A 25,336-nucleotide genomic window follows, 5' to 3' on the forward strand; every position below is an offset into this window, starting at 1 on the left:
CTCAGGGTTTTATTCTCCCTGTTGCAGGTGACTGAAGGATACGTAGAGCCGACTCTTGTGTGTGGAAACCTTCTGATGGGCTCTGAGAGGATTCCTTTCACGTTACGACCGTAGTATTTATTTATAACCCTCACTAAAGGTTTTTATAAGAAAAAATATAAAATCTGCTAGCATCTCTTATATATAAATGTCCACTACGTTAATTCTCCACCATGTCATTAAATTAATCTTTGTTTTCTTTGTAACTCTAATAACATTGTTATAGTCCGCTGTTATAATCAATTGAGGTAACATCCTGTTACGATAATAAAGTGATGTAAGAAATAGTTTAAGAATGTTGTAAGCTTTATTCTCTTATTTATGATCCTGATGGAAAAATATGGATTTTTGAGTTCTCCCTTAGGGTGTGCCCGACGAAACTATGTAGTTTAGTGTCCTCTCTTGAGTACTTAGTGTCTAATAAAAGATAAATACTCCTCTGAGACATTAGTCTAGACGGTTCTACCACAGGATTCTCCTATAGCGAAGCAATGTTCTGAATGAGGCAACTGCTTCCGTTGACTCCTCCACTGATGCAATTATCCAATAAACGGCCTGCGAGGAATTCGGAAATTGCACAGTATTGACAATAGCTCACAGAATCCATACCGTAATTGACAGTGATCTCATTGTTGCTTTCAGTGCAGGCAAGTCACGCGATGGAAGCACCAGTTCTCTACATGTTACTAGACATGGCTGCTGGATTACTAATATGTGTGTGCTTTAATGAACTATTGCTGAGCAGGAAGACTTAGAGAATATGGCACACCCTCAAAATTACTAGAGAACAAGAGCTCTGAATTCTCCAGACTCATAAAGGAGTACTCACGGCGATCCCATGGCTTGAGTTTAACAGCAAACAATTGAACGGCGACAAGAGAATGAATCCAATATGGTAAAAGATAATTACCACACACACCACCTAAATATGACAGGTACGCACCAAAACCACACGGACAGGATTTACAAGGGATGGTGCTTCCATACTAGCTCTTAGATTAACATGATTCAGGAAATTGGAGCGATGCAATATACTATAGTGTGCTGCAGATGCAGAACATAGTTTGAAACTAGGAAACGATAAATTGGTAATTATTCCGTAAAAATTGTGCACTGAAAATCAACCATGAAGTTGGAGTAATTCACGCGTAACTGGATGAACAAATATTGGTTTAGTGGAGAACTTACATCCAGCGCACTGGGTCAGGCATCCCATCGAGCCTGTCTGACTGTCTGTGGTGGGCCTCGCGCGCTCCGACCTCCGAGCCATGCCAGCACGCGGCGTCGGCCACCGTCGCGGAGTCCGCCGCTCGCTGTCCCCATGCGCAGCCCCGCGAGCGCACCCCCACCAGAAATGCCGCGCATGCGCGCGACCCCGGAGCGAACGTCCACCTAGGGGACGATTGGGTTGGTGCACGGGCGAACTCTTGCCTTGTGCCGCGAGCCCCGGAGCGCCGCGGCCGGAACCCGGTGGCGGTGGCCGTTACTGCCAGCGGCTGGCGCCCGCCTCAACCGAAATTTACTATTTAGTCCCTAATTTAGAAATTTATTAACCGAGCTCCAATATTTTACAAATGCACAGGCTAATCCGTATCGCGGATATGAATAGTGATCCAGTATTTTACACGCAAGGCCCTATTTTGGATCGCCACAAAGAGGAGCGGAGCAGCTCGAGGAGCTCTGCTGGGCATGTCTATGATCCGGCGAACCTGAAGGATCGACGGCATTTCACCGGCTTGCTTACACTACTCTTTGGCCTCCATGAGTGTCAGAAAAATCATAAGCACAATCGCTCATGTAAACACAGAAATGGAGCGAGTCTCATGGTGGCATACGCATAACTGAAAGGGCACACAACCTGGTCAGAGCCAGCAGACGAATAGATGAGCTCAGAGTTAAAGATACAAAGCATGTTCATGTCGGTGTTCATAAATTAAAATGCGCCTCTCAGGGTCACGGTGACAACTGACAAACGTTTAGTTACATAGTTAACGCTACAAAACATGTTCATGTCGGTGTTCATAAATTAAAATGCGCCCGAAGCGCCTCTCAGGGTCACGGTGACAACTGACAAACGTTTAGTTACATACTCCTAAAGTACGTGAATGACCGTGTATCAAAGCAAAATACTGAACTACGTATCGAATGAACAACCAAAGGGCGAATTTACATTCTCAGGGAGCATTCACACGTTTTGGTTTTTCTAAAGCAGGAAATCGAAGACGTCCAAGGCTTATTACACACATTGTTGGGGGAGCTCATACGGAGTATGGACCAACTCCTCCTCGAAGAGGCTTGATGAAGGAATAATGACGGAGACTGTCCCTAAAACGGCGGAGGCTCTTTCCAAAACGGCGGAGGCCTAACACAAGAATAATGGCGGAGGCTCTCCCCAAGATGGCGGAGACTAGCACAAGGATAATGGCGGAGTTTCTCCCCAAGACGGCAGAGGCTCTCCCCAAGATGGCGGAGGCCTAGTACAAAGATGACGGAGGAGTTTCTACCCAGGACAGCGGAGGCCTAGCGCAGTGATCATGGCGAAGGTGTTCCCCGAGGCGGCGGAGGCCCATCAAGAAACGATCAAGTCAGCAAGGCATACGTGAGGACAGTTGATGGACCTCCAATGGGCGTCGGCTTAGGCCCAAGGTGAAGACATTGCGAGACAGTATGACGAGAACACCCCTGAGGTTAGACACTAGGGCTGGAATATTCCTGGAATGTACCATAACAGTTGAGGGGCACTGTTGTAAACTCTGCAAAGTGGTAGTTGAGCCCTATAAATAGGGAACACTTGTAACTGTACAGGGTGGCTGGTGAATGAATGAATGAAACCCTAGTTCTTGTGAATCTGTATTTGATCCTCATTCTCTCTTTCAGGCAGTGCCTCTGCCGAAGCTAGAGTCCGGAGCCTCGACTAAAGTCGAAGGCCTCCACCCCTTTCTTACTCCCACTTTGCCAAAGCCTACTGAATCCCTCGTTTAGCGACCTTCTACCCGGAGCCTCTGACGGATGATCTTGCCCGACAGGAGTGCGCCGCGTTTAGGAACCTCCGCCCATCTTAGGCGGAGGCCGGCCTCCGCCCATCTTAGACGGAGACCCTAACCTAAGACGAAGGCCTCCGTCCACTTCTCACTCTTGTTAGAAACCGATGTTTCAACACACATCAAGGATTTCACCAGAACAGATAGACCCGACTTGTTCAGGATAGGAACAACCATTAGCAGTAGGCAGCAGTCAGCAGTTAGCAGTCAGCAACAGGCTCCTCATGAACAGGTTGCAGAATCCTCTGGCTTAAACTTTCAGTCGTTTCATAAGGTCATCATCCATATCAAAGCCATGAACGAACCTGCAATAAATGCCGGTCGTTAGCATCCCCAGAAGAACAGATACTTCTAGCTCAGATTTCAGAAATAAGAACTTGCACTGCAGGCTGCAGCAATGTCGTTATTGGTGAAGCAAATCTCACTCAGAGTTCAATGATAGTAGTAAAAGAGAGATAAAGGCTGTGTTCAGTTCGTGAAATTTAGGAATTTGGCTACTGTAGCACTTTCGTTTTTATTTGGCAATTAGTGTTCAATCATGGACTAATTAGGCTCAAAACGTTCGTCTCACGATTTCCAACCAAACTGTGCAATTAGTTTTTTTTCGTTTACATTTAATGCTCCATGCACGTATCGCAAGATTCGATGTGATGCCTACTGTAGCACTTTTTGGGAAAGTTTTTTGAACTAAACAAGCACAAAGTTCCATATCCAAATCTAGAGAAGTCACAAAGTGAACAAACATTGATGATGAGAAGGAGCTCATCTGTTAACACATACAAAGCACTTTCATTTTAGAAACCTAAAATGTAACAGATTATTGAACATAGTATATTTTCTAAATTAGTTAATGAATTTCAGTGATCAAATAGCAGTCTATTAGCACTGAATAACAGACGATTTGATTTATCTAGCACTGGGTTTCAGTGAACAAACATTGATGAGCAGGGGAACGAAATTGTTCCAAAGAATATTTCAGCAGCTATATGCAAATCATAATGGAAAAAAATGAGTAGCCTGTAGACTATTAGCACTGCAGGTTAACTTCACCAGGAGAAAATAAGAACTTTCACAGCAGCAATATCATGATTGGTGAAGCAAATCTCACTCAGAGTTCAATAATAAGAGGAAACCAAAAGAAGTCAATAACCAAATCTAGATAAGTCACATATAATGAACAAAAAGATGACCAAAAGCTGTTTAGCAATTGGTACACAGATCATTTGATACCAGAAACCTAATATCTACCGGTTTCTTGTACTTATGAGGCAACATTTTTTGGGTTCTGAACTACAGAGTACAAGTCAAACGAACAACCAAAGGACACATTTATATTCTCAGGGATCACTCATAGGTTTTCAGTTAACAGCAGGAAATCGAAGACCCAGAAGGCTCATCATGCAGATCACGGATTTCTTCAGAACAGACAGATCCCACTTGTTCAGAACAGGGACAACCATTAGCAACATAAGCAATAGGAAACAGCAGTCAGCAGCAGGCTCCTCATTAACAGGTTGAAGAATCCTCAGGTCAGTCGTGTGATAATGTCAGCACCCGTATCAAAGCCACAAAGGAACCTGCGATAAATGCGGTCGTTAGCATCGCCAAAAGAACAAACACTTCTACTAGCTCATTTCAGAACAGCCGGCGACATCAATAGGTTCTTAGTTCTTACCATGTATCATCTGGTTCGTCATTCTTCATGTCCATTCCATTTCCATAGTCACACATGGTTGATTGGTGTATAAGGATCCCAGGTAGAGAAGCTCCAACACGTGCTAGGCGAATCGTGACCTGATTAGCCCCCTATTCGACCTGCCAAGCTATGTACTCTCTACGAGTCCATCCACGAGGGATGACAGACTCTGAAGATGCACCACCACCCTCCTGGTCATCATCCTTCGGACCATTATCATAGTCCGCATCCTTTGAGCCATCACCCTCATCTTCACCCTTGTTGCACTCTATAGGTAGCTCGTCAGGAGCAGGTGCCTCAGATGGCCTCAAATTCATGCACCAAGAGATACGTGAAAATAAGTCATATGCTCTTTCAGGTGGGCACGAGATTATGTTGCACCAGCGTATCACCGTAAGATTACCCCCTGGATGATCAGCTTGAATACTGGTTCATGGAGATCAATCATAATTTGTAGCCCCATATCAAGTGCCCTAGCACTGGCCACAATCTCATCCACATCTCCTACTGGACCAGCATAGTAGGAGAGAACCTCGCCTTTGTCATTGTGCAGTATGCCACCAATGCAGGCCGGAGTGCCTTTGGAACAGCCAATTCCATGGAAGCTGAGCTTGACCCAACCCTTAGGAGGCGGGGACCATGTCGTCCGTTTCATCGCTGGCAGACGATGACAAAAAACATGCCCCCAGAATGGAGTAACATCACCCCTGAAAGCACACTGATCTCTGAATGGGCATGAGATTCGCTCTTCCAATTGCATACGAAGGGAAGACACATGACTGAAAAATCAAGAAAATGAATAATGATGTTTCCACTAAAAAGAATCGGTTGTTCAATCTCAATTTTTAATTCAGATGCAGTAACATAAAGAAAAAAAGTCTTACTCAAAAGCAAGGAATCAATTATATTCCAGCTCTAATTTGAAGTCAAGGTGAATTTTTTTCCTTGAGTGTCAGCCCTGTAAAGTCAGATTCACCATTAAACAAATATACTAAAAAGAAACCAAGTGTCCGTGTCATCATCTACTTTAAGAAATTCCAGCTTCAGTTCAGAAACACCAACTAATTCCCTGTCAGATTTTTCCAGAGAAATAACTTCATGAATGCAATCCTTAGTTGCCAACAGGAACCTGTCTCTCTCCAAAGAAAAAGAACCCATGAATCTGGTACATCCACAGTTCCAGTTTTCAAATTCACCAGAAATACTTTCCCCGCCATCCTTAAACCCATAGGAAACCAAAATCATCTTATTTAAGTGCTTAGGAGAGAGGTTTGCCTCGATTAGGTTACCCACAAACTTCAGTCCTTGAACATAGAAAATTGTCGGCTTCTCAACTCTTCTGTGGCACTGCTCGTTAACAAGTAGAACTCTTATTCCCAAGTCAAAGCAAGATTTGACATCAGTTGGAGAGAGTGCTGGGTCATATAATTCTATGTCACCAACCGGAAATATCTTATCTTCCTTTGGAAGAAGAGCGAAAGCCAGCTGATACTGAGACTTCACATCAAATTCAAAGCTCCCAAGGCCATAAATTACCAGCGTCATGTATTCATGACTTCCCAACATTCTTGAAATGCAATCTCCAATGCTCGGATTATCCTTTAGCTGATCAATGAACTTTGTATAAACTGAACTCCTCCTAATATCCAGCATAGTTTCATGTACTTCTTTAATTATGCTCACTGCTTCCATGAGGTCCTTGTCCTCAATGTATGCATCACTAGGATTTAAATGCCACATAGTTTAATGGAAAAAACATAATAGGTGTAACACCTCGGGTGTTAGCCTTGCATAACTTGACTTGCATAACATGAGCATGAGCATCAAGCATTCATAAATCATCATTTACAATTGAAACATTTGATCGAAACATCTGAAACATTGCTTGTTATCTCGTGTTTCTTGGAACATATGCATATGATCTTATACAAATGAATGCAAGTGGGTAATGCTAGTCACTAAAACACCTTAGCTACACTTAGGTTAACAAAAGGAACCTTGTTCATGAAGGCCACATCTCATGATCAAGCATTTAAGTGATATTTCATGTGTTGACCTGGATAGCTCTATGAGTGACCACTGCATGAAATGATAGGATGACCTTGCAAATTGCTCAAACATGCTTAGGATATCATTAGGAACAACTTTGGTATTTAGTGCTAGGGCTAGTTTGGTCATTTAGCCATGGTTTGAATTTGTATCATGATTTCAAAGTGACATGTTTGACTAAAGTTGAACTAGGTGTTAGGGACCTTGCATGGAGGAGTTCACTAAAGCAAAGTTGTAGTGTTTGACATAAGGAACAACTTTTATTTTTGGGTCATGGACTGATTTAGCTTCTAACATGCTTGAATGGGTCCCACAAAACCAGCAAAACCAAGCTTTCATTACTTAACGATTTTTTTTCTAAGTCCTTTTTACAATGGCAGTTGACAGGCTCAACTTTGGATTGATTTTTCTCCCTATCTATTGCGAATTAGAAGAAGGTTTCTTAAGAGATATTGTAAATGGTACATAGGTCTACAAAATATATTCAGGGTGTTTGCACGAAGGAGCCACGGATTAGCCGATAAATCGTTTCGAAAACTCGTCGTCAGGCACTGCATCGCGCGACAGACGAACTGAATCGCAATGTTCAATGGCCGACCGGTTTCAGAACCCGCGCGCCGCGTGTCCCCGGCGACGGCCGCGCGTCGCCTCTGCTCTGCCTAGCCAGGCCACGATGCGCCTGGGCGTGCCTTCATCCCCGCCAGCGTCCGCCCGACCCCTTCCACGCCCCATTTTTCATTTCCTCAGCCTTCTTCCTCGCCTGCTGCTGCAGCCATTCCCGCACCAGAGCTGCCAGCGCCATTGCCGACGGTAGCTCGTCCTCGCTGCTCCTCCGCCACCGCAATAGCACCACCGTCACCCCAGCAACCCCAGACGTCCCCCTTTGCCCGCTGTTCAAGCTTGGTAAGCCACAGCAACGCGCACGCTCTCGCCGGAGTTCGCCGCCGTGTTCCGTCGTCGTGGCCACGCCGTTGTAGTCTACCATTCCACGCGATAGCTGGTGCGCTAGGTCCGCCGTAGTACACCGGTGCTCGTCCGAGCCTTAGATTGGGCCACCGAGGTCGTCGCCGGCGTTTTGCCATGGTCCAGCCCCGCCGTTCCACCATGGTCGCCGCCGTCAGCTCTAGGGTCGGCAATAGGACCGGCCAAGTGGCTCAATCGCTTCGCTAGGTCACGTAGCTCGTGTGGTGAAGACGTTACCGCCGGCAAAGCTCGCCGTCGACGAGCCACAGCCGCGCAGTGCCCAGCAGCGCCGCTGCTCTGCTCCGTGTCACTGACGCGTGGGGTCCCTTGACCAGCGGGTCCCACCTGTCAGCGACAGCAGTAGTGAAGGCTAACTCATTTTGAATCCAGTTTTTGATTTGTTTTGTGAAATTTGTATCTTTAGTTTGGTAGCTCCAAAAATTGTGAAATAAATATGATTGTGTTGCTTAGGAAGTGTAGTATTTAGTAAAAATATGTTCTTGGCTTCAACAGAAGAAATTTCTAGAGATTTAAATAAGGATTTGAAATGTGCTTTTGAATGCATTCAAATTTGTTTATTTTATATCTAGAGTTCCTGTGCTCCAAAAATTATGAAATTTTTGTGGTAAGCTAGTCTTAGCATATGTGAACTCTGGTAAAAATTTGAGGACCAGTGCATGTGTAGATCTATAGTTATAGATTTTTCTTTTATAAATAGTTAATCCTTGCATGAATTTTTATAAATTAATTATGAGTCCAAAATTCATGAAATTTATTGGAGGTGATACTAGTACCATATGGATGTTAAGAAAAATAAGAAATCTGTTGCTTGACACTTTTCAATAGGATTTTCCATTTATGCTATTTCAAGCCTTGTTGCCTTATCATTTTTATATAGAATGTTCTACTTAGTAAAATGACATGAAATTTTTATGGTAGTCCTTTGATAGCATTAGTGAGGCACTGTAAATTTTTGAGAATTTATGAAGTACATCTGATATATGTTTATTATTTAACCTAGATATCTAAATAAAATAATAAAGGCATTTAAATAAATAGTTTGGACTTCACCATTACATCATCTTGACTGTATTTGGTATGCTTAAACTGGTGGTAGAGTCTAGGTTGTCAAATTTTGAATAATTACATGAAGTAGAAGTATTTTTACTTTACATTGCATGTTAAATAGTTTCCGGACTGATTCTAGAATGTGATGAGTTGCATGTTGAAACTGATGTAGACTGTAAAAATGGTTAATAACAAAGTTGTGGAGAATTTGATAAGCTTTCCAGAAAGTCTAGTATCACTATTTTTGGATTTGTAGAACTCCAGTTATAAGTGAAACAAGTAGCTACTGTTTGTGGCATAATCGATGCATTGTAGAAGTAGTTAAGTAATAATCGAGAAGAGATATGCACCTACTCAAACAACGTGATGCACTTGTTAACATATATGCATTCGTAATACTTATATCATACTCATGCATCTAGGATCAGAGGAAGAGATCATGTTGCTGGAATTCGAAGAAGCAGAGGAAGGGAACCCGCAGGAGAATCCGCAAGCCCCAGCTCCCGAAGGCGTGGAGCAGAACCCTGAAGAGCTTCCGGAGTGCCCTGACCACCGCCCTACTTCCTTTCTACGAGGCAAGCCCCGGAGCATTATAAGTCTCCTAGTAATTTACAAATGTTTACTTACATATTTATGATTGACGCATTAGGTTATAAGAGTTGAATGAAACCACTTGATGCATGTACATTCCTTGTCCAGATATTAACCCTTTAACCGGTATAGGTCCAGGATCGAATATATGCTTAGCCATGCTTAGACCGGTAGAAGTCGGGTGATGTCCTGTCACCTGCGAGATATAGGTGGATACCGGAGTACGATTGGCTATATCTGCTATCGTGGAACAGAACCATGTGGTAAAAATAAATTGAGACCGGACGGGAAGTCGATAGAGAAGCAACAAGACATGGAGGTCTTAGGTGTGGATTTATCCCCGTCTATGTCGATTAAGGACCGTACCGTTGTTGGCGCTTCTGACAAGATTGAACGCATGCCTCTCACTTAGCTGGCCGGATAACTCATTCCGACCGCGAAGCCGAGTAATTCAACTCAGGCCGGGAATCGTTCTGTTGTGCGCTCCTTCCGGGGAACAATCAGACTGAGCCCAAGGGCAGGCTTGGCCTGAGCATCCTGGCATCTGGTGTTCCAGATTGTGCGGCGTGATACGGACCCGCGAAATGTGTACCTGAGTTGTACCAAAGGTGACCTAAGACTATCGTGGCTGATAGATCTAGGTTTGTGTTAGGAATAAATTTCCAGCTGGTTGAAATCGATTCGAATCGCCGTCTCTCCCGGATAGTGAGAAACTTGGCTAGTCCCAACATCGTAGCAACTATATTATGAAACATGATGGTTCAAATGAATATGGAATTATAATACCTGCTATGGTTACTATTGTATGATTCTAAATAATGTACCACATGTTTGGCACAGGATAGTTGCTAATCTAGAAATATATAGTTATAATTAACTTGATAAAAGAATCACAATTGTACAACGGTTAATTGCCTTTTACGCAAAATGTTGTCAAGTTACGTCCACTTATACAGCCTTGCATAATCCTTGGAGTCATTTTATTTCTGGTTCATGACGGGTAAGTTTAGCTGAGTACCTTCTCGTACTCAGGGTTTATTTTCCCATTGTTGCAGATGGCACTGTGTATCATGGTTATTGCAAGAGTTGCTTCTATCCCGCTGTGGATGAGGAGTAAGCCTTGGGCAGGCTTCTTTAGTAATTCCTATCTTTGCTTTTGTGGACCGTGATCTGGCTTGGCACTGTACCAAACTATGTTAGAAACTTTATCTTCGAACTTATTTGCTTTCGCTTTATTTATCAAACTTGGTTTGTAATAACTTTTACTCGTACTCTGATGATGAAAAGTATGTGTGAACTTTATGTAATATGTGGCATGTATGTTGAATCCTGTACGATCTTGGTTGTTGTAAATCGTTTATCAAGACCCGTCGTGGTACTCGACGGACTACCGGGTTTATATGGGTTCAAGTATGATAGTGCGACCGCTTGCGGATTGCCATTGTACTTGTATTCTTATAAATTGGTCGGTTCTGCGACAGCTGGTATCAGAGCAGGATTCGACGTTAATCATCACAAGTGTATTTAAAACAAAAGTTTTTGTTTTCCAAAAACCCTTCTCTAGCAACTAATAGTTATTTAATAGGTATTTGAAATCTAAAGTGTGCCAATGATCACTTTCCTTATACCCAAATTAAGGACTATTAGGTGGCTATTAAGTACTAACATGGGGGTTTTTACTTCGTCGTCCATACGGCGTGCTATAGTATGGCTGCCATTCACTTGAGTGGTAATGTATGGATCAAATGCCTCTACGCCAAGGTAAGATGAGTGTATGACCGCAAGATGTGAGCGTGCGGTCGGGAAGAGTTAGCTTTGTTATGACTATGTATGCATGCTTGCATATGTATATGGTACGTATTTAATTATGGGTTTAAATTATTGTTGGGTAGATTGATACAGAAGTATATGTATGGGGATACATATATGAAAGTATTTACAATTACATTCTGCATATTTCATTATGGGTTTAGGGCTGAAATGAAATTTTATGTAGGTACACTAACAACGAAACGTGTAGTTCGACTAGTTACGATCTATATGAGAGAACGTACGTATGCCACCGTGTCTACCGTTAGAAACAAATTTTTTCTAAGTTTGTAAGGACGTACGGAACGAGCATGCATCATGTTAAATTACCATTCACATAACTACATGATTCCTCCCCTTATAAAATTCTTACTCGGTTATGTAACTCTTATCCATTATGGCATTGTCTCACAAAAGGGTACATGTTGATGGTGCAGATGGCACGCACCAAGCAGACTGCTCGCAAGTCCACCGGAGGCAGAGCTCCTAGCCGTCAGCTTGCTCCACGTACCCGTCAACGTCACACGTTCCTTGGAGAGTTTGGGATGCCTACACTCTTGTGGAGAGTGCTCAGCTATGTAGGTTATCCCGATGGAATGGAACCCCGCTACTTCTAGGCGAATGAGCAGTTGGGAGAAGGTCTCTTAGTTACAGTGGAGGCCATTGTCCGTCCCCGAGGTGATGATTCTGAGTGGATAGGTTGGTGTTATGAGTCGACTGGCAGGACTGCTGAAGAAGCAGCTGGCAGGGCAGCCTTTGGGATCCTGAGGGATATCATGGATCATTTTCCTCAGGAGCTGGCAGCCGCTTTGGTTGGAGTCTTTCCAAGAGGTAATCCCTCCACTGACTCATGGCAGCAGGCAAGAGGAAGATCTTTAGAGGTTGGTGCAGCAGAAGGGCAGAACAGCAATAACCCTGCCATGAGCGCCATGTTCGCAGTGATGAGAGTGTTAGATGGAGTTGAAGGTAGCCTCAGACGTGTGTCTGGTGCTCTTGGTCATGCCCGCGAAGACCGACGTCAGCTTCAGAGGGAGCACGACGCCGAGATAGAGAGGCTCACTAAAGAAATGACTCGGTTAACTCACCAGCGAAATGCAGCTTGGTCCAGGGAAGATGTCCTGAGGGCTCGACAGTTTGAGCTAGGACAGCAGCTGGCCAATGCGGAAGAATACAACGATAATCTGCATGAAGAGGTTCATCTACTGCACAATCAGCTCCACCCTTATGTCCCACCTGGAGCCACAGAAATGGATCTGGAAGGGTACGAGGAAGAAGAAGTGGAGCCTGAAGAAGTAGAACCTGAGGAAGGAGATGATTCTGCGTCTGACCTCGATAGTGATCATGATGAGGATTAGGTCGCTTAGCACTTAGTAGGACTCGTGTATCACCTTTATTCTGTAATGGACCTGTAGTTCCAAGTTGGCATTAGTAACCAGACTATCATGTAATGTTAATCGCACGTTTGGTTGAACGTCAATGCAATTCCAGTTCTTGACAGTAATCACGCTTTAAATTTACATGCGTTATGAGCACGATAAGTGGTCAAATTGGCGATGTCATGTTGCGAGAATGAATTATTATGCCTCTGTTTTTATTGTGCTTTTGAGAATTTTCTCCAGTAATTTTAGTTTGGTATGAGTACCTAATTCATCTGCAATCTCTTGGCATCAACCAATAATCGCTTATTGTTGCAACTTCGCAAATGACACGCACCCGTGCTAGAGCTAGTAGCAGCCAGGATGGCAACTAGGATGACTTGCCACCCCCACCACCACCGTCTGCTCAGGAATTCTTTACCCAGTTCCTAGGAAGCCAAAGGACAATGGAGGAAGCTTTGCGCCTCATCGCGCAAAACACTGCTCGTGGCCACCCACAGCAACCAGGGGCCGAACCAAATCAGCACAGTTCATTCAAGGAGTTTTTGGACACGAAGCCTCCGATCTTCAAGGTGGCTGAGGAACCACTGCAGGCCGATGAGTGGCTAAATACCATCGAGCAGAAATTTCGTCTGCTAAGGGTCATAGAGCACCTGAAAGCAGAATATGCTTCTTATCAATTGCAAGGACCAGCAGGAATCTGGTGGACGCACTTCCCGTCGTCTCTGCCTGCTGATGCGAGAGTGACCTGGGATCAGTTCAAGCTGGCTTTTAGGGGACACCATATTCCCCTGGGCCTGATGCGCATGAAAGCAGCCGAATTTATGAGGCTCACTCAGGGAACAAAGTCACTCACAGAATACATGCACGCATTCAACAACTTGTCAAGATATGCTCCAAGTTTCGTGGATACTGAAGAGAAAAAGATTAAGAGTTTCAAGCGAGGTCTGGGTACCAAATTAATGAAGACTATGGCAAATTCTAGATGTGCCACGTATAATGAGTTTATTAGTGATGCCTTGACCCAAGAAAACCACAACAACCTGCATGCAGTTGCTAAGGGTCGCAAGAGAGCATATGAGGCCGGTGCATCCGGATCTTTCCAGTCAAAAGCGCCTATCGCAGCTAGGCCACAATTCCGTCCACCTGCATCCAAGTTTAGGCCTCCACCACCGAAAGCTCAGAATAACAGGCCACAGAAACCGTTTCGTAAGGTGTTCACTATTGCCCTACCAAAAGGAAATGGAAATCAGGATAGCTCCACCGGATTCAGGAGTAATCAACCTTGTTTCAACTGCAACCAACTAGGTCATTGGTCCAAGGAGTGCCCCCACCCCAAGAGGAATAGCAACTCAAATCAGAACAATCAGAGGCAGGTGAATGCCAGGGCACGTCAGGGACAAGTGCATTATACCGCTGTGGAGGAAGTGCCCACCGGGGAAGTTGTCACGGCTGGTATGTTTCTCGTCAACAAACATCCCGCAGTTGTTTTATTTGACTCAGGAGCTTCTCATTCATTTATGAGTCAAGCATTTGCATCTAGACATGATCAAGAAATTATAGAAGTAAGTAAAGGGGATTTTAACATAAGTTCAGCAGGGGGTACTGTTACTACCAGAAAGATAGTCAAAAATGTACTCATCTTGATACAAGGGAGAGAGTACACAACAGATTTGATAATATTGCCGGGGTTGTCGATAAGTGTAATCTTAGGCATGAATTGGATGAAGGATCATGGTGTTCTTATTGACACTAGCACCCGCACTATTATGTTGAGAGAACCCACGGGAGGGAATGATTTTCTAGTTCCACTCTCCCGCGATTTCAAACCCCAACATTTAGCCTGTGCTATCCAAACCACCACCATATGTGATATTCCAGTGGTTTGTGAGTTTCCGGATGTATTTCCAGAGGAATTACTAGGTCTACCACCGGATAGGGACGTGGAATTTAAGATTGAATTAGTGCCAGGTACCGCACCCATATCCAGAAGGCCCTATAGAATGCCACCCAATGAGTTAGCAGAACTTAAAGTTCAATTGCAAGATCTATTGGACAAAGGTCTTATCCAACCTAGCTCATCTCCGTGGGGATGCCTAGCATTGTTTGTAAAAAAGAAGTATAAGTCACTGAGAATGTGTGTAGATTACAGACCACTCAATGCTGTGACCATCAAGAACAAATATCCATTGCTCCGCATTGACATCTTGTTCGATCAACTAGTGAAGGCAAAGGTATTCTCCAAAATTGACTTGAGATTAGAGTACCATCAAATAAAGATCAGACCGGAGGATATACCTAAAACCGCTTTCTCTACTAGGTACGGCTTATACGAGTATTTGGTTATGTCTTTCGGACTAACAAATGCCCCAGCCTATTTTATGTACCTAATGAACTCGGTATTCATGCCCGAACTGGATAAGTTTGTGGTCGTGTTTATCGATGACATATTGATTTATTCCAAAAATGAGTCAGATCATGAAGAACATCTGAGGATTGTCCTATCCAGATTGAGGGAGCATAAGCTATATGCCAAGTTTAGCAAATGTGAATTTTGGATGAGCAAAGTACCTTTCTTAGGTCACATTTTATCGAGAGATGGAATCTCAGTGGACCCATCAAAAGTACAAGAGGTCATGGAGTGGAAAGCCCCAACTTCAGTTCATGAAGTTTGGAGTTTTCTAGGGTTAGCAGGATACTATCGTCGGTTTATTCCAGATTTCTCAAAAATAGCTAAGCCTATGACCAGACTACTTCAGAAAGATGAGAAATACAAATGGACACCAGAATGTGAAACCGCTTTTCACACCCTTAGAACTTTGTTGACTACAGCACCTGTGCTAGCACAACCAGACATTGAAAAGCCTTTTGATGTATTTTGTGATGCATCAGGAATAGGTTTGGGATGTGTGCTTATGCAAGAAGGGAGAGTAATTGCATATGCCTCTCGGCAATTGAGGAAACATGAAGTCAACTATCCTACACATGATTTGGAACTGGCAGCCGTTGTCCATGCATTAAAGATATGGAGACATTACTTGTTGGGCAATGTATGTCATATCTATACTGACCATAAAAGCCTCAAGTATATCTTTACCCAGCCAGAACTGAACATGAGACAACGTAGATGGTTGGAATTGATTAAGGACTATAATTTGGAAGTGCATTACCATCCGGGCAAAGCAAATGTAGTAGCTGATGCACTTAGTCGGAAGTCCCATTGTAACACTATGGAAGCACTATTGGAAGATGGATTCAACTTGCTACATCCTGCTGTACTCCACAATATCACAATCAGTTGTTCGCTTGAGGGCAAAATCATAGAGCTACAGCAGACAGATGTAGGAATAAGTCACATCAAGAGAAAAATGCAAGAGCAAGAAACCAAACATTTTAGATTGGACGAAAGAGGTGTATTATAGTTTGAGGACCGACTAGTGGTGCCAAAAGACCGTGAGCTAAGGAATCAAATCTTAGAAGAAGCTCACTCGTCCAAATTGTCTATCCACCCGGGTAGTAGTAAAATGTATCAAGATCTAAGAACCCATTTTTGGTGGACTAAGATGAAGAAAGAGATCGTAGCCTATGTTGCTAGGTGTGATAACTGCAGTAGAGTGAAAACCGTCCACATGAAAACTGCTGGATTACTTCAGCCATTGCCTATTCCAGGATGGAAATGGGAGGAAATCAGCATGGACTTTATCACAGGCCTTCCAACAACGCCACAAGGTCATGATTCAATCTGGGTCATTGTTGATCGTCTTACCAAGTCAGCACACTTTATACCCGTGAACACGAGGTATATAGTTGGGAAATACGCTGAGATATACGTATCCCAGATCGTGAAATTGCATGGAGTACCCAGGACCATAATCTCGGATAGAGGGCCGCAGTTCATAGCTCGTTTCTGGGAACACTTACACCAAGCTTTGGGAACCAAGCTAATCAGAAGTTCAGCTTATCATCTGTAAACTTTAGGACAGACAGAGAGAGTAAACCAAATCCTAGAAGATTTACTTAGAGCTTGTGTTATATCTTCAAAAGGGTCATGGGAGAAATGGTTACCTTTAGCTGAATTCTCCTATAACAACAGCTATCAAGCGAGTATCAAAATGGCTCCATTTGAAGCCTTGTATGGCCGAAAGTGCAGGACTCCATTGAATTGGATTGAGCCCGGTGAAAGGAGATACTTTGGTATTGATTTTGTAAATGAAGCCGAAGAACAAGTACGTATCATCCAACAATACATGAAGGCAGCTCAATCAAGACAGAAGAGTTATGCCGATAGGAGAAGAAGACCACTGACTTTTAAAGTGGGTGACTATGTATACTTGAGAGTATCACCCATGAAAGATGTGAAAAGATTTGGGATGAAAAAGAAGCTTTCACCAAGATATGTAGGGCCATACAAAATTTTGGAACGAAAAGGAAAAGTTGCATATAAGCTACAACTACCACTAGAGATGAGTGCAATCTTTGATGTGTTCCATGTTTCTCAGCTAAAGAAATGTCTTCGAGTACTGGAAGAAGCGATTGCACCCACCAACGTGTAGCTTCAATCAGATTTGACCTATGAAGAAAAGCCAATTCGAGTAGTAGAAGAGATGGAGAGAGTGACAAGGAGTAAGATTATTAAGTTTTATAAGGTGGTGTGGAACAATCATAGTGAACAAGATGCTATGTGGGAAAGAGAAGATTATCTGTGAGAAGTTTATCTCGCCTTTTTCCAAGAATGGTAGGTCTTGCAAATCTCGGGACGAGATTTTTATAAGGGGAGGGGCTGTAACACCTCGGGTGTTAGCCTTGCATAACTTGACTTGCATAACATGAGCATGAGCATCAAGCATTCATAAATCATCATTTACAATTGAAATATTTGATCGAAACATCTGAAACATTGCTTGTTATCTCGTGTTTCTTGGAACATATGCATATGATCTTGTACAAATGAATGCAAGTGGGTAATGCTAGTCACTAAAACACCTTAGCTACACTTAGGTTAACAAAAGGAACCTTGTTCATGAAGGCCACATCTCATGATCAAGCATTTAAGTGATATTTTATGTGTTGACCTGGATAGCTCTATGAGTGACCACTGCATGAAATGATAGGATGACCTTGCAAATTGCTCAAACATGCTTAGGATATCATTAGGAACAACTTTGGTATTTAGTGCTAGGGCTAGTTTAGTCATTTAGCCATGGTTTGAATTTGTATCATGATTTTAAAGTGACATGTTTGACTAAAGTTGAACTAGGTGTTAGGGACCTTGCATGGAGGAGTTCACTAAAGCAAAGTTGTAGTGTTTGACATAAGGAACAACTTTTATTTTTGGGTTATGGACTGATTTAGCTTCTAACATGCTTGAATGGGTCCCACAAAAACCAGCAAAACCAAGCTTTCATTACTTAACGATTTTTTTTCTAAGTCCTTTTTACAATGGCAGTTGACAGGCTCAACTTTGGATTGATTTTTCTCCCTATCTGTTGCGAATTAGAAGAAGGTTTCTTAAGAGATATTATAAATGGTACATAGGTCTACAAAATATATTCAGGGTGTTTGCACGAAGGAGCCACGGATTAGCCGATAAATCGTTTCGAAAACTCATCGTCAGGCACTACATCGCGCGACTGACGAACTGAATCGCAACGTTCAATGGCCGACCGGTTTCAGAACCCGCGCGCCGCGTGTCCCCGGTGACGGCCGCGCGTCGCCTCTACTCTGCCCAGCCAGGCCACGACACGCCTGGGCGCGCCTTCATCCCCGCCAGCGTCCGCCCGACCCCTTCCATGCCCCATTTTTCGTTTCCTCGGCCTTCTTCCTCGCCCGCTGCTGCAGCCATTCCCGCACCAGAGCCACCAGCGCCATTGCCGACGGCAGCTCGTCCTCGCTGCTCCTCCGCCACTGCAATAGCACCACCGTCACCCCAGCAACCCCAGACGTCCCCCTTTGCCCGCTGTTCAAGCTTGGTAAGCCACAACAACGCGCACGCTCTCACCGGAGTTCGCCGCCGTGTTCCGTCATCGTGGCCACGCCGTTGTAGTCTATCATTCCACGCGATAGCTGGTGCGCTAGGTCCGCCGTAGTACATCGGTGCTCGTCCGAGCCTTAGATCGGGCCATCGAGGTCGTCGCCGGCGTTTTGCCGTGGTCCAGCCCCGCCGTTCCGCCATGGTCGCCACCGTCAGCTCTAGGGTCGGCAATAGGACCGGCCAAGTGGCTCAATCGCTTCGCTAGGTCACGTAGGTCGTGTGGTGAAGACGTTACCGCCGGCAAAGCTCGCCGTCGACGAGCCGCAGCCGCGCAGTGCCCAGCAGCGCCGCTGCTCTGCTCCGTGTCACTGACGCGTGGGGTCCCCTGACCAGCGGGTCCCACCTGTCAGCGACAGCAGTAGTGAAGGCTAACTCATTTTCAATCCAGTTTTTGATTTGTTTTGTGAAATTTGTATCTTCAGTTTGGTAGCTCCAAAAATTGTGAAATAAATATGATTGTGTTGCTTAGGAAGTGTAGTATTTAGTAAAAATATGTTCTTGGCTTCAACAGTAGAAATTTCTGGAGATTTAAATAAGGATTTGAAATGTGCTTTTGAATGCATTCAAATTTGTTTATTTTATATCTAGAGTTCCTTTGCTCCAAAAATTATGAAATTTTTGTGGTAAGCTAGTCTTAGCATATGTGAACTCTGGTAAAAATTTGAGGACCAGTGCATGTGTAGATCTATAGTTATAGATTTTTCTTTTATAAATAGTTAATCCTTGCATGAATTTTTATAAATTAATTATGAGTCCAAAATTCATGAAATTTATTGGAGGTGATACTAGTACCATATGGATGTTAAGAAAAATAAGAAATCTGTTGCTTGACACTTTTCAATAGGATTTTCCATTTATGCTATTTCAAGCCTTGTTGCCTTATCATTTTTATATAGAATGTTCTACTTAGTAAAATGACATGAAATTTTTATGGTAGTCCTTTGATAGCATTAGTGAGGCACTGTAAATTTTTGAGAATTTATGAAGTACATCTGATATATGTTTATTATTTAACCTAGATATCTAAATAAAATAATAAAGGCATTTAAATAAATAGTTTGGACTTCACCATTACATCATCTTGACTGTATTTGGTATGCTTAAACTGGTGGTAGAGTCTAGGTTGTCACATTTTGAATAATTACATGAAGTAGAAGTATTTTTACTTTACATTGCATGTTAAATAGTTTCCGGACTGATTCTAGAATGTGATGAGTTGCATGTTGAAACTGATGTAGACTGTAAAAATGGTTAATAACAAAGTTGTGGAGAATTTGATAAGCTTTCCAGAAAGTCTAGTATCACTGTTTTTGGATTTGTAGAACTCCAGTTATGAGTGAAACAAGTAGCTACTGTTTGTGGCATAATCGATGCATTGTAGAAGTAGTTAAGTAATAATCGAGAAGAGATATGCACCTACTCAAACAACGTGATGCACTTGTTAACATATATGCATTCGTAATACTTATATCATACTCATGCATCTAGGATCGAAGGAAGAGATCACGTTGCTGGAATTCGAAGAAGCAGAGGAAGGAAACCCGCAGGAGAATCCGCAAGCCCCAGCTCCCGAAGGCGTGGAGCAGAACCCTGAAGAGCTTCCGGAGTGCCCTGACCACCGCCCTACTTCCTTTCTGCGAGGCAAGCCCCAGAGCATTATAAGTCTCTCAGTAATGTACAAATGTTTACTTACGTATTTATGATTGATGCATTAGGTTATAAGAGTTGAATGAAACCACTTGATGCATGTACATTCCTTGTCCAGATATTAACCCTTTAACCGGTATAGGTCCAGGATCGAATATATGCTTAGCCATGCTTAGACCGGTAGAAGTCGGGTGATGTCCTGTCACCTGCGAGATATAGGTGGATACCGGAGCACGGTTGGCTATATCTGCTATCGTGGAACAGAACCATGTGGTAAAAATAAATTGAGACCGGACGGGAAGTCGATAGAGAAGCAACAAGATATGGAGGTCTTGGGTGTGGATTTATCCCCGTCTGTGTCGATTAAGGACCGTACCGTTGTTGGCGCTTCTGACAAGATTGAACGCATGCCTCTCACTTAGCTGGCCGGATAACTCGTTCCAACCACGAAGCCGAGTAATTCAACTCAGGCCAGGAACCGTTCTGTTGTGCGCTCCTTCCGGGGAACGATCAGACTGAGCCCAAGGGCAGGCTTGGCCTGAGCATCCTAGCATCTAGTGTTCCAGATTGTGCGGCGCGGTACGGACCCGCGAAATGTGTATCTGAGTTGTACCAAAGGTGACCTAAGACTATCGTGGCTGATAGATCTGGGTTTGTGTTAGGAATAAATTCCCAGCTGGTTGAAATCGATTCGAATCGCCGTCTCTCCCGGATAGTGAGAAACTTGGCTAGTCCCAACATCGTAGCAACTATATTATGAAACATGATGGTTCAAATGAATATGGAATTACAATACCTGCTATGGTTACTATTGTATGATTCTAAATAATATACCACATGTTTGGCACAGGATAGTTGCTAATCTAGAAATGGATAGTTATAATTAACTTGATAAAAGAATCACAATTGTACAATGGTTAATTGCCTTTTACGCAAAATGTTGTCAAGTTACGTCCACTTATACAGCCTTGCATAATCCTTGGAGTCATTTTATTTCTGGTTCATGACGGGTAAGTCTAGCTGAGTACCTTCTCGTACTTAGGGTTTATTTTCCTATTGTTGCAGATGGCACTGTGTATCATGGTTATTGCAAGAGTTGCTTCTATCCCGCTGTGGATGAGGAGTAAGCCTTGGGCATGCTTCTTTAGTAATTCCTATCTTTGCTTTTGTGGACCGTGATCTGGCTTGGCACTGTACCAAACTATGTTAGAAACTTTATCTTCGAACTTATTTGCTTCCGCTTTATTTATCAAACTCGGTTTGTAATAACTTTTACTCGTACTCTGATGATGAAAAGTATCTGTGAACTTTATGTAATATGTGGCATGTATGTTGAATCCTGTACGATCTTGGTTGTTGTAAATCGTTTATCGAGACCCGTCGCGGTACTCGACGGACTACCGGGTTTATATGGGTAAGTATGATAGTGCGACCGCTTGCGGATTGCCATTGTACTTGTATTCTTATAAATTGGTCGGTTCTGCGACAATAGGAAACAATCAATTAGGTTTTTAACGATAAATAACAAATGTAAACTTGTAATGACAGGTAGGACACATAATATTACAATAGTGTTCTATGCTCTCCCTATAACAGTATTTATATGCCTCATATCCTCATGTTTTACATATAAATCATAATAGAGAAATCAAATATCTCGTATATGTATACAGTTATGTCTGTTTACTTTTTTATTTTCAGATCATTACCTTAAGTAAAAAACTTGCACTGCAGTAATAATATCATGATAGGTGAAACAAATCTCACTCAAAGTTCAGCAATCAGAAAGAGCAAAAAAAATCCATAACGAAATCTAGTGAAGCCACAAATTGAACAAAGACAGGTGATCACAAGCAGCTTAGCATCTAGCATACAAAGATTCACTCCAGAAACCTAAAATGTACCAAATTCTTGCACATATTGTGGATTTCAGTGATCAAACATTAGGGAGGAAAAACTAATTCACAAAACATTTCCACAGGTACATGGTCTTACTGACGTCTTTATTAGGAGATATATGCATATTCTAACGGACGGTTGTAGTTCCCAAGATGGCAAGAGGGGGGGGGGGGGGGGGGGGGGGGGGGGTTGGGGTGAATTGCCCTATTAAAAAATTCCTACAAGATCACAACACTAGAGCAATTGTCAATTTCTAAAACCCCTAAGTTGATTCTACTCCTAAGTGGGTTTCCATGCCTAGGGTGACAAGTCCTATTTCTAGAAAAGTAAAAACAACAAGACAGCCTGCCATGGCACCACCATGGGCTACGAGCTGGCACAAGACAGCCTGCCATGGCACCCCCATGGGCTCCGGGCTGGCATCCCTACCTCCAATCGGCCCAATCACCTTAGTTCGTCTTGGTGAGCATCAAGTATGATATGACACCCCGATCTCCTTCACGACATGATGGATGACCAATTGTTATGGTGTGCACATGCTGAGGTGCGTGGTGATAACGTGGAGCTAAAGCGCGGCATGGAGGCGTATTTGATGGCATGGTTTTACAACCAGCTGCGGTAACTGGCTCTGACGCCAATTTGACATCTTCACCACCTTCGTCGAAGATGATAAAGATACCCGCTCACGTGCACACAAACACACTGAACACGGTGTAATTTGCTGACAGAACACAACTTTTCTGAATCTATCTTGCAAATACATACGACCGCCACAATTGAACCAAATTGTTTCAAAAAATGGCGGCGATATGTGCACCATGGCCTCCATGAGATGTGCCATCCCGCGGCTCAATCGTGACACACGTGACTCAGACGCACAAGGACACTGTTGATCAAAACACCAGAACCAAGCAAAAGCTACGAACGAAATAACACAAGCAAAAAAACAAAATTCTAGGAGCTGTTAATTGCGCATCATAGTTCATCTCGATGTTCACTCTCCTCCAAACCCTCGTAGTATGATTATCTGCAACAAAGAAACATATAACATCAGACCCAACTCCATAAAGCCACAGACATATATGTTTTATGAAAGCAGTAGGAATAATTATGTGGAAGAACAACCTGGTACAAGATGGTCCATGCCGATTTCAGGATCAATGTGGAACAGATGAACTGAAAAGGAGCTGGGAAGAGAACTAATCATGGCATATCTCTCTACATTAGCAACGCAGTGCATGCATCCACACTCCTGTGAATCGCCAGACTCATTTGCTAGTTCATCATAAGGACAATCATCTCCCCAGAAACCATCAAGCTCCGAGCACAGCTCAAACTCATTCACATACTCCTTAATTGCCAGGAGCTTCCTCACCATCTCCCTCTGCTCTGTGACACCAAACTTCTCCTGCTTGGATATGCTGAGCTCAAGCATCTTAACCATGGTGCCAAAGCTGTGCCCAAGCAAGACGATCTCGCCGAGCTGATCCACGCTCCAGCTCAAGGTGAGAAGATTTTTGAAGAAGACGTGGTCCGCGTACGGCATGAAGATGAGCGTCAGCTCACGAACTTGCCGTCACTGCTGGACCGACGCGGTAACGACACAGCCCAACTCCTCCATGGCTCGGCGCTCCACGGGGGCAACGGTCGGGCAAACCACCTCCACGTCGCCGATCGCGTCTGGGAACGCGACGCGAAGGAGGAGCAGAACAGCAAGGCGGAACCACGGCGCCCAGCTGTACTGCGCACCGCCGAGCCCGTAGGCAACAATGCGGAGCCGCTCGGCGTCGGGGCCGCCTCGGACGCGCGCCAGTGCGTCGCGGAACTCGGCGTCGGAGTCAAAGAGGCCGTAGAGCTTGGCGAAGAGCCTGGACGACACAGTTAGCTCCAAGGCGTGCCGCATGGAGGCCACGAGCCGCGCGTGATCGCCCATCACGAACTCCTCCATGGCCAGGGCGGACAATGAAGAACCGATGCCACCTGCGCGCTCCCACAGCGCAACGAGGATCACGGAATGGAAAAGGGCGGATATTCGAGCAAGGAAACGAAAACCCATGATCGACGCAAAAGACGAAAAAAAAAGAACTTTTTCTGCAGCGGGATGGGAAGGTTGATGCTTACCGCGTGCGAATCGTGCTTCCTGATCAGGCTGCATCGTCTTCTCCGCCACAGTGCCAGGATCTGGAGCAAAGAGATAGAAAAGAAAATCAGCTTCAGTGATGCCGAGGCACGATGGATTTGTTAGTTGATCTCCACCGATCAGCCAACTGAGCCCTGGATACGCGCCCTGATGGAGGACGTCCAATTCTAATATGGTTGGTGAGCTTCCGTCGCATAGCGCCATAAATAGGAAGTGGGGGCCAAGGCGGGCTAGGGCGCCAAGCACGAGTTTCGCCTGAGCCACCTAGCATCCCACCTACAGTCCTAAACCCTAACCGATCACAGAGGGAGCGCTGCCAGCAATGGGAAGCACCGCCACCGGCCAACGCCGCCCTTCGACATAGCACCGCCACCGGGTCTTCACCAAGCACCGCGATGGTGAGCCCGTCTTCCTCAAGACGACCGATGGTTTGCGCCCCCTCCGTCCCTCTCTCTCTTACTCTATCTCTTATCCTGTGCTGGTAGATGTTTTAGGACTCACTGTTTATTCTAAAATAAATAGACACGCTAGATCTATGGCTATGGCTAGTGGTGTGTTTTAGGTCTATCAGGATTGATGTATGCAACACGCTCTCAGAATGGGGAAGAGAAGTCCATGAATCGATTACCAGGAGCAGGAACGGGGGGTGGTGAAGCTGGAGCCTTTGCCATGGAGTTGCCCATCGGCCATCGTCGGCGGGGGAACGGGCTTGTGTGGGGATTACCCGCGCAGACGCGCAAGGGTTTAGGTGGGTTTTCGTGCGGGTTGTTTCGCTCTGGTGGGAGGAGGAAGAAAAGGGATGAAGAAAAGAGCGCCGCGGGGGTGATGCAGAGAGGATTCGGTGCAGCACGGCTTGGATGCCGTCCACACCGTGGATCGTGTGGCCTGTGGCTGCTTGATGGAGATGCGATTAGCCGATCCAGATGGGCGGAAGGATGGGCCGTGAGCGAGATCAGCCGATCGACGACTTCGCGAGAGGAGTCATGC

At 44.3% G+C, this 25,336-nt stretch overlaps 1 pseudogene; it reads right to left on the minus strand.

The window, feature by feature from the left end:
* Nucleotides 1-3,330: 3,330 nt before the first annotated feature.
* Nucleotides 3,331-25,032, minus strand: LOC136490589 (uncharacterized; annotated as a pseudogene).
* Nucleotides 25,033-25,336: the final 304 nt, after the last annotated feature.

This window comes from Miscanthus floridulus, chromosome 11 (assembly GCF_019320115.1).
Source record: "Miscanthus floridulus cultivar M001 chromosome 11, ASM1932011v1, whole genome shotgun sequence".
Classification (NCBI taxonomy): domain Eukaryota; kingdom Viridiplantae; phylum Streptophyta; class Magnoliopsida; order Poales; family Poaceae; genus Miscanthus; species Miscanthus floridulus.